This window comes from Gossypium hirsutum, chromosome A13 (genome assembly GCF_007990345.1).
Source record: "Gossypium hirsutum isolate 1008001.06 chromosome A13, Gossypium_hirsutum_v2.1, whole genome shotgun sequence".
In the NCBI taxonomy this organism is placed as follows: Eukaryota; Viridiplantae; Streptophyta; class Magnoliopsida; order Malvales; family Malvaceae; genus Gossypium; species Gossypium hirsutum.
Window position 1 is genome coordinate 53,216,359 of NC_053436.1, and position 10,025 is coordinate 53,226,383.

At 32.5% G+C, this 10,025-nt stretch overlaps 1 pseudogene; it reads left to right on the forward strand.

Annotated features, from left to right (window-relative positions):
* Nucleotides 1–360: 360 nt before the first annotated feature.
* LOC107894992 (heat shock protein 90-5, chloroplastic-like) lies at nt 361–5,908 on the forward strand (annotated as a pseudogene).
* The last annotated feature ends 4,117 nt before the right edge of the window (nt 5,909–10,025 follow it).

The window sequence follows — 10,025 nt, forward strand, 5'->3', positions numbered from 1 at the left end:
AAATAAAGCCAAAATTGTTGATTTGTCAGCAAGAGCAATAATTTAATTGAATTGAAAAATAAAATATTTTAAATTCTTTTGGAATTTTAGATAAAAAAATTAGATTTTGAAATACTTAATATTATTTTTATAGTTTCATAAAACTAAACTATGAATTTTCAGATTTTTTAAAGAAATTTATGATATTTCTAGAAGATTTTAGAATTATGCTAAAAAAATTTCCAAAAGTACTAAATTGATAATAGAATTATATTTGAAGGACAAATTAGATATGAATAGATTGAGGGAATGAGTGACTTTATTGTAATTGTGTATAGTATAGTGACTAATACCAGAGTTTACCCAAAAAAGAATAGGGGGATAATGTCATATGGTTCCAGAATCATTGGCCTTTGAATTCCAAAGTATAACTCTAAACTCTAAAACTTCCCCCACCTTATTTCCGGGTTTCTGGAACCTCCATTCATTCCCTTAACACCCTCTCAGTGGGGTTTTTAGTTTCTTATCTTCACTTCTGCTTATTCCCACACTCTCACTTTCTCTTAAGCTTTGCCTTCATGGCTTCAGTTCCAACTAGAAGCTTAGCTACCCCATCTTTAGCTACTTCTCTCCCTTTAACAAACCCCAACAAGGCCTTCACTCTCCGAACCCCCTTTCTAACCCCAAATGCTCTCAACAACGCCTTCTCTTGCTCTGGCTTAAGGTGGAAACTTGAGAAGACAAACAACCTGATTGCGGTTCAGTGTGTGACGTCCACAGTTGCTGAGAAAGAGACCCAAGTGACTTCCGGGGAAAAATTTGAATACCAAGCCGAGGTGGCTTTCTTTTTCTATTGGATATAATAGCTTTTGTTGATTAATGGGTAGGTGTTTGTTTAATAATGATGGTTTCTCTCCTATGTTTGGCACGATTTTTACATGGCTGCAGGTTAGCCGCTTGTTGGATTTGATTGTTCATAGTCTATACAGCCACAAAGAGGTGTTTCTGAGAGAGCTTGTAAGGTGAGAGAACTTTTGTCTTCTATAACTAGTCATTTCTTTTCTTTCTTTTTTTACAATGAAGACTCCTAGTTTTGAATTGAAACTAATGAAGAATTCATGCTTTTGCGCTCTAGTAATGCTAGTGATGCTTTAGATAAGCTTAGATTCTTAAGTGTGACTGAGCCCTCACTGCTTGGAGATGCTGGGGAACTTGAGATACGCATCAAGCCTGATCCAGATAATGGGACTATCACTATCACGTACGTTTGCTTATGACCTTTCTTACTGAAAAAGTTGAAATGGAGGACTTATTTTCTTAAAATTTCTTTTCATGGATTTCAGAGATACTGGTATTGGCATGACAAAAGAAGAGCTTGTTGACTGTCTTGGAACAATTGCTCAAAGTGGTACTTCAAAATTTCTTAAGGCTCTTAAGGTAACCTCTTTCATATATATTTTTTTAAATAAAAAAGTTTACTGTTTTTGGTCACTTACTTGGCATCTAATTCTCTGTAGGAAAATAAGGATCTAGGGGCAGACAATGGCTTGATCGGTCAATTTGGTGTTGGATTCTATTCTGCGTTTCTTGTTGCGGAGAAGGTAACATGCTATCTGCTTAATTGGTATCTTGCATTATGATCTTTCCGTTCCTATTTGAAGCCTCTTTTTGGTTCAATAATTTTCATGTTTAAGTGCTAATTGCATTTGTTTGCTTAAAATTATTCTTGATCAGGTTGTTGTGTCCACAAAGAGTCCAAAGTCAGAGAAGCAATATATTTGGGAAGCTGTAGCAGATAGTAGCTCCTATGTGATCAGGGAGGAAACTGATCCTGAAAAGCTTCTAAACCGTGGTACCCAGATTACACTGTATTTAAGGGTACTCAACATGTTCCTTTTTTTTTTGTCCCATTATATCATGTTTGAATATTTCTGTTTAACTAGTGTATTTGTATGTTGAAATATGAAAAGAAGATAGTAGATGGAGTTTTGAGATTTTAATGTCGTGTTTATTGGTATAATGGCCTTTACATTCTGGTTCTTCCAAGTGCCAAATTTGGTCTAAGATGTTGTTCTCTTGCAGTCAGATGACAAGTATGAATTCTCTGATCCGATCAGAATTCAGAATTTGGTGAAGAATTACTCCCAATTCGTTTCTTTCCCCATCTACACTTGGCAAGAAAAATCAAGGACAGTTGAGGTTAGTGTATGTCTGTATGTACTTCTCTACTATTTCTTTAAGCAAGGGTAAGCAATTTAAAAATATCAGACTGACTAATTGTTACCCCTCTCCATTGCCTTGAGACTCCTCATGTTCTTAATCAGTACTGACTTTGGACCTCATGGATGTCTCAAGTTGTATAAACCAGTGTTAAAATCCACGCCATGTTTGAGATTTATAACTATATATGTATATATATACACAAACTGTGACTATATATATGTATATACAAACTATGAAAAGAATTTGTTTCTTTTGAAGATGTTACCATTTGGCTTAAGCCCATCAATGGACTTCTATTTTTTCCCAGTCTCCATAGCCAATGCGAAAGAGTCACTCTATTTTGTTATGTGCACTTGAACTCTGAGCGCATGGAAAGTTCTTGACCATTCTTTACTATATTCAACCTTTGAGCAGGTAGAGGAGGAAGAAAAACCAAAAGAAGGAGAAGAAGAAAAGCCAGAGGTAACCTTACCCTGCTTTTGATGTTAATTTTTGTAGCAAACTTTCTTCTTTGTAAATATTGTGTTATAGTGGACTTATCTTCTTGTTGACAGGGTGAGAAGAAAAAGAAGACAACTAAAACTGAGAAATATTAGGACTGGGAATTAGCAAATGAAGCAAAACCAATATGGCTGAGTTTGTTGTTCTGTCACCTCTATAAATGCAAGTTTTAATGCCTGCTTTTTCTTAAGAATATCCTCTATTTTCCATATAGTTTTTATTGTTATAAACCATCATTTACATGTCTTTTGGGAGGTCTGTTGTAGATGCGAAATCCAAAGGATGTTGAAAAGGGTGAGTACAATGAATTCTACAAGAAGACTTTCAATGAATTCTTGGATCCTCTTGGATACACTCACTTCACTACAGAGGTAAGTGTGCATTTATAGTTCTATAAATTGACAACTTATGCCTAGCAAAAGCCATTAATGTTTCCCTTGTAATTATGCAGGGTGAGGTGGAGTTTAGGAGTGTTCTGTACATTCCTGGCATGGGTCCTCTCAACAATGAGGATGTTATGAATCCTAAAACAAAGAACATACGATTGTATGTGAAACGTGTATTTATCTCGGATGATTTTGATGGAGAGCTGGTAAGTTTTAACTTGGTCACTTGATAGCTCTATTTATAGAGTACTAAATTTTGCAGTTCTGAGTTCGTTTGTGGGGACTTATTATATTGCTTTGCATCGAATAAAACTCAGATGACTAGAAAATTTTAGTCTGTTTTGGTTTAAGTTTCCTTCCATTTCTTGCTTGTTTAATGATAAAGCTGTAGAAAGCTTCAGTTTTTTTTTTTTTGTGTGTGTGTACTTTCATATAAGTGACTGAATCCTGAAATTTTGGAAGTGGGGGCTGTGATAATAGTTGATCCTCTGTTTGTAGCTTGTGTTATTAAGCTTTAACTTGTATTTAATCTTTACGCATTGTTTTTCAGTTTCCACGATACTTGAGCTTTGTGAAGGGTGTTGTGGACTCAGATGATCTTCCCCTTAATGTTTCTCGAGAGATCCTTCAAGAGTCTCGAATTGTAAGATTAATTTTGTTTACACTTCTGTAGTTATATCAAAAAATTTTACATCCACAAGCATGCTCATTTATTGCCAAGTACAATTCTTATTTTCAGTTTAGGGGCTATGAGCAGTGCAGCTAGCTATTTAATTACTACTGTTACTTGTGTTATTTACTAATCTATGGTTATTATGTGTTAGGTGAGAATCATGAGAAAGAGGCTTGTCAGGAAAACATTTGACATGATTCAAGAGATTTCTGAAAGTGAAAATAAGGAGGTATATAGCATGATGGGGATCATATGTTTTTTCATTATTTCTGAATTGAACTTTGTTGATTAACTTAGCTGAAAATTGATTACAGGATTACAAAAAATTCTGGGAGAACTTTGGCAGGTTTCTAAAGTTGGGCTGCATTGAAGACTCTGGTAATCACAAGCGTATAACTCTATTGCTTAGGTTTTACACATCAAAAAGTGAAGAGGAATTGACAAGTTTGGATACCTATGCTGAAAATATGAGTGAGAATCAAAAGGCAATTTATTACTTAGCAACTGACAGCTTAAAAAGTGCCAAGACTGCTCCATTCTTGGAGAAATTGGTTCAAAAAGACATTGAGGTATGTTTTAGATTTGCATTAGATGTACAAGGCTCTAAATAAACTTGGCATTTGGTCTTTAGGCTGCCGAACATGAAATTTGTAGTCTTCAATAATGTGATTAAATTTGATAGATGTCATATAATAGTGAATTGCCTGAATCATGTTTGGGTAGTCTTCTGTTTGGAAATACCATGAAAAACTTAGCTTAAGAATAGAAAAGAGATAACATTTGTTGTTTCTTATAATGATAGGATGAAAGAGACCTTTATATTCTTGTTTTTACTAAACCCTTGTTTGTCTTTTTCCTGTAGTGGATATGGTCTCTTTGCTTTTGATGTTCCATGATAACTGATATAGCTTCTTGTTTTATAGGTTCTCTATTTAATAGAACCTATCGATGAGGTTGCCATCCAAAATCTGCAGACCTACAAAGAAAAGAAATTTGTTGATATTAGCAAGGAAGATTTAGAGCTTGGTTGGTGTTTATGATTTCATCTTTTCATTTACTTATTTTTGCTCTTAATTTCTGATGGCTTTGGAGTGAATATGATGGAATTTGTCATCATACAGGTGATGAAGATGAGGTAAAAGAGAGGGAAACTAAACAAGAATACAACCTTCTCTGTGATTGGGTAAAGCAACAACTTGGAGACAAAGTGGCCAAAGTCCAAATTTCGAAGCGTCTATCGTCTTCACCTTGTGTGCTTGTTTCTGGCAAGTTTGGATGGTCAGCCAACATGGAGAGGTAAGCAGTTTGCTTTTGCTTCTCAATATGAGTCATAGAAATATTTGAAACCTATTCTTCAACTAGTATTTTCAAATGCATAATGAAGGTTGATGAAAGCACAAGCCCTTGGAGATACTGCAAGTTTGGAGTTCATGAGGGGAAGGAGGATACTAGAAATTAATCCAGATCATCCAATTATCAAGGACTTGAATGTATGACCGTTTTAGTTAAACTTGATATACGATGTTGTCGTTTGAGTGTGTAATTACGATGTTAATTTTGGTTCTATTTTCCATGCAGGCTGCATGCAAGAATGCACCCGAAAGCAGTGATGCTAAGAGAGCTGTTGACTTGTTGTATGATACAGCATTGATCTCCAGTGGTTTCTCTGTAAGTGGATAGAATCCGTTATTTGATTTAGGTTTAACATATTTGCAGATTTTTATGTATCATGTTATTCTTACATTCATCTTGGATTGTGCAGCCTGAGAGCCCTGCTGAGTTGGGAAACAAGATATACGAGATGATGGCAATGGCACTTGGAGGCAGATGGGGTAGATCAGAGGAAGAAGATGAGATTGAAGCATCAGAAGCTAATGCTGCTGAAACCGATACGGGTGACGATGAAACTTCAGAGACCCAAGTTATCGAACCATCGGAAGTACCGACAGAGAGTGATCCTTGGCAAGATTAAATATGGTCAAAATTATATTGTAAATTTTCAATATATTATTTGATTGGGATTTAGCAAAATAATCCGGAAAATAAATAAGAACACTGAGAAGTGAAGAATTTTGTGGGTTGAGTTGGGGTAAAGCCACTGAAACAGACAAGTTTTTGATGGTTTAATATGATCATTTTGGCTGTGCATAAACTGATTGATATTTAGCGAATTTTAGAGCATTTGAGTTGCTAAATGCAGACATTTGTTAAGTAAAACCAAATTGATCTAACAACTTAGTGGGCAATTAACTGGACAAAATTGGATAGGAAGCACGCCAAGATTTAGTGCATAAATTAATAATATTTATTTAAGGATTTATATTTCATCGATGATAATCCATAAATTTGAACGCCAGAAAAGTCTTTCCATTTTCAAAAGTCTATCAGTATCGATCGGAGCTCGTATTTTGAGTTTGCAAAAGTTTGAGCTCGAAAAAGCTCCTCACAGAATTCGAACCTGAAATCAATCTGGCTTGAGTTAAATATAGATCCAACTCAAAGCTCGATTTTATAATTGAACAACCATAATTAATATTAATAATTAATATAATTTTATGATAATTTTTTAATTTTTGAAAATTTATTATTTAATCTTACATATTTATATTAAAATTTAGTTAATAATATTTTTATGTTAAGTGAAATAAAATTTTAAAAACATTAATTTAATATAAAATATTTTAATTTATAATTATATATATATAATAATTATATAAAATTAATAATTATTAAAATCTATAAAATTAAATTTTAATGATAATATAAAAATATATTATATAAATATTACCGAAACCAAAGTCAATTACCTAACTTGACTTTAAACTAATATAATAAATTAGTATATTACTAAAACATAAAATAATAAATTATATATAACTATTACTAATACTAACACATAATATAATAATATATTATTACTAATACATCAAATAATATTATAATAAATAACTATTACTAAAAATATAATACATACATTAACTACTACTATAATATAGATTAAGTTTATTCACGATTTGACTCTTAAAATATACCTATTTTTTCACTTTAGTACTTAAACTTTTTCAGGTCCTAGTTTAATAGTTTAAGTACACTCAAATTCAGGTCCTAGTTTAATAGTTTAAGTACACTCAAATTCCCAATTTGCTATCTAAAGAATGCCTTCATTATATTTTTTTAATCCATTTTTGGCAGACATTAAAAATTTTTTTTATAGCCAATCATAAAGCGACACGCCTTTATGTAAAAAAATGTTTTATTTTATTAAATGTATATGCACATTAAAATAAATATAATAATTAGAAATAAATATATAAAAAATCAGAAAAATATATAAAATCTAGAAAACAACATAAAAATTATAAAAATAAAATTTACAAAAACATACAATAATTGGAAAGAAATTAGTTGAAATTGATAATATTATTACAAAAAATGTGAAAAATTATAATAAAAAATTATAATTTTTTTAAAAAAGGTTTAAAAATATATTTTTTAAAATTCTAAAATGGTATTCAAAATTTCAAGTTTTTTTTGCAATTACTTCAAATTTAAATACATTTTTCTAATTTTTATAACATTTTTCAATTTTATAAATTATTTAGACTTTTTAAAATTTAAAATGATATACTTTAGAGTTTTATTAAAAAAATAAATTTTAAACTTCAAAAAAAATATTTATTATATATATTGTCGAAATCCTTTTTTTTGTTTGACTTGTTATTTTAAAACGGAAATGGAGTAACCACCAATCTTTTTATTAGGTGTGATTGGATCACCTCGAAATTCCATCATTTTAATATAAGGTTAAAATTATTAAAACAATAATTTTCAATCTACGAAATCCAGGAAGTGAATTCGGGTGTCGGTTACATATGAGTAAAGATTAGCACTTTTATAACGCCCAAAATTGGTACCTAGTTGATTATTTGAGGTCTTAGTGTCGGAAATTAAGAATTAGAACATAATTTAAAATGCAATTCCCTTTCGCATGATGTTATTCAAGAAAATGTTACGATCTAAATTAAATTTTATGGAGAAGGCTCTCTTATTTCGAGTTAATCGAGAAGAAGAGGTCATGTCCTGTAAGTTAGGGCACGACATCTCGAATCCCCGAAAACAAGAATACTCGTCGTTTGATTATTACTCATCGTTTGATTATTACCTAAATCCTATATGTTTTAAATTTTAAAATGACATTCGATTATTTCGATTCAAGGAGGAAGTATTACCCCGTAAGTTAGGGGCACAATTTCTCGAATCCCCTAATTATAGAACATCACCTTGGTTCATATAACGTGATACACGATCAATTTATTTGAATATGGTGCGAAAATGACCAAATATATTTAAACATGATATATAATGTGATGATGACAAAAATAAAATAAAATAACTATGAGGGTAAAAACAAAATGATAATATAATAAAATAATAATAAAGTAATAAAATAATAGTAATCGTATTAGTAAATATAATACACCTACGACATTAATCGATGATGATGACAATGCCAATAATTATAACATGATCAATACCATAATAATAATGTAGATAAGAGAATAAAATAACAACTTAAAAATGAAATTTAGGATTGCATAACTTGAACGGTTAAAGCGCGAGTAATGAAATTGAAAGGACCAGAAATTTAAAACATGAAGTAAAGGAATCAAATTAAATAAAGGGACTAAATTGAAAATGTAATAAAATTTAAATCATAAATTATAAAATAGGAACATAAAGGATCAAATTAGAATAAGATAGAAAAGTATAGGGACTTAGAAGGCAAGTATCCCAGCCCCATTACATGTGTCATTCTCGAGGGGATTATCAGTGGGTCAGGGGCAAGAGTAAAATTATAGGGGAAAAATAAAATAAATAAAAAAACATAGGATGAAATCGAAAAAGAAAAAAAAGTGAAAGGGCCAAAACAACGATTAAGCCCTCCCCTTAAAAACACGTGGATCCTGGAGGGGTTTGGGTCGGATTGTTGGGTTAGGCTCAAAACGACATCGTTTTGGGCGATTGAAAGTCAAGCCCAAAGCGGCGTTGTAGTAAGACCTTTTATAAGCCAAAAATTTTCAAAAAAAAATCATTTCTCACTTGTTTTAACAAAAAAAAATTTTCTTCTCTCTCTCTCTATTTTTTTTTATCTCAAGCCTCCCTTATGTCTGGCCATTGGGACATCATGGCTTCGTCGTGGCCACCGGTCATCAGCGTCGGTGGCTGTCGCCTCCGGTGGCTAGAAATTGCTAAAATTACCCTTTCGAACCCCTTTTACGTGTAGAGTCTAGATCCGGGCTTCAAATCCCTAGAAACCCAGTCGAAGTTCAACTAGAAGGCGAGGAACCTTTCGGTTTCTCCGTCCTCGACGAGACCCTTGACGAACCCTAAGGGTTCGGAGACCTTTCAAATCGGAAGGGGGACCTCCCACGACAACGACTAACAGGTAAACAAAAAACCTTTAATTTTTTGTTATATATTTTTTTATATGTATGTTCTTCAAAAATTAAAAAACAGTAAGGGGACTACCTTTTTTTTTTAAAAAAAAAATTGTTGTTTTGTTCTTTTGTTGTCTATATTACAACTGGTTTTTGGTTTTTTTATAGCTTAAGTATATTACAAGATATTACTAATTTTCTTTTTCTGTTTTGCTCATCTTTTTTCTGCTCTCTGTCTTTTGTTTTTTTTTCTTTTTTGCAGGTGTTCGGGGTGGTTAATGACGTTGGGGATCCACGCCCTTGCCATTTTGGTGAAAGAAGGCAGACGAGGCGTCAAGCTTTGGGTGACACAATTGCTGATGTGGCAGAGGCTATGGCATAGATGGCTTTATGGTTCTAGGGTTTCCTGTTTAGTTTTTAGGTTTTTGGGCTGTTGGGTTAGCATTTGGGCTTGGGTGTATTGGGTTTAGGTTAGCATGTTTGGGTTAGGGTTTGGGCTTGTAAATGGACTGGACTTTTAATTAATGAGCTTGTTTTTATTTTTGCTTATTTGTTTTTTTGGTCTTTTGGTTTTGGGACGGATAAAATTAGGCCTCCATACCTGCCCCTCTTTGCTCATTGTCGTGTAATGAGAAGGGAGTAAAGACTTTAAGGAGGACCAATTTTGTCTGGTCTTGTCGAATCTCGACTTCTTTGGTGCTCATCTTTTTCAAGTAGCTCATTCTTTCAATCTATTGGTTACTCTACTTCACTGTATCCGGTTCGTTACAAGTTTAGAAATTGCTAAAATTACCCTTTCGAACCCCTTTTACGTGTAGAGTCTAG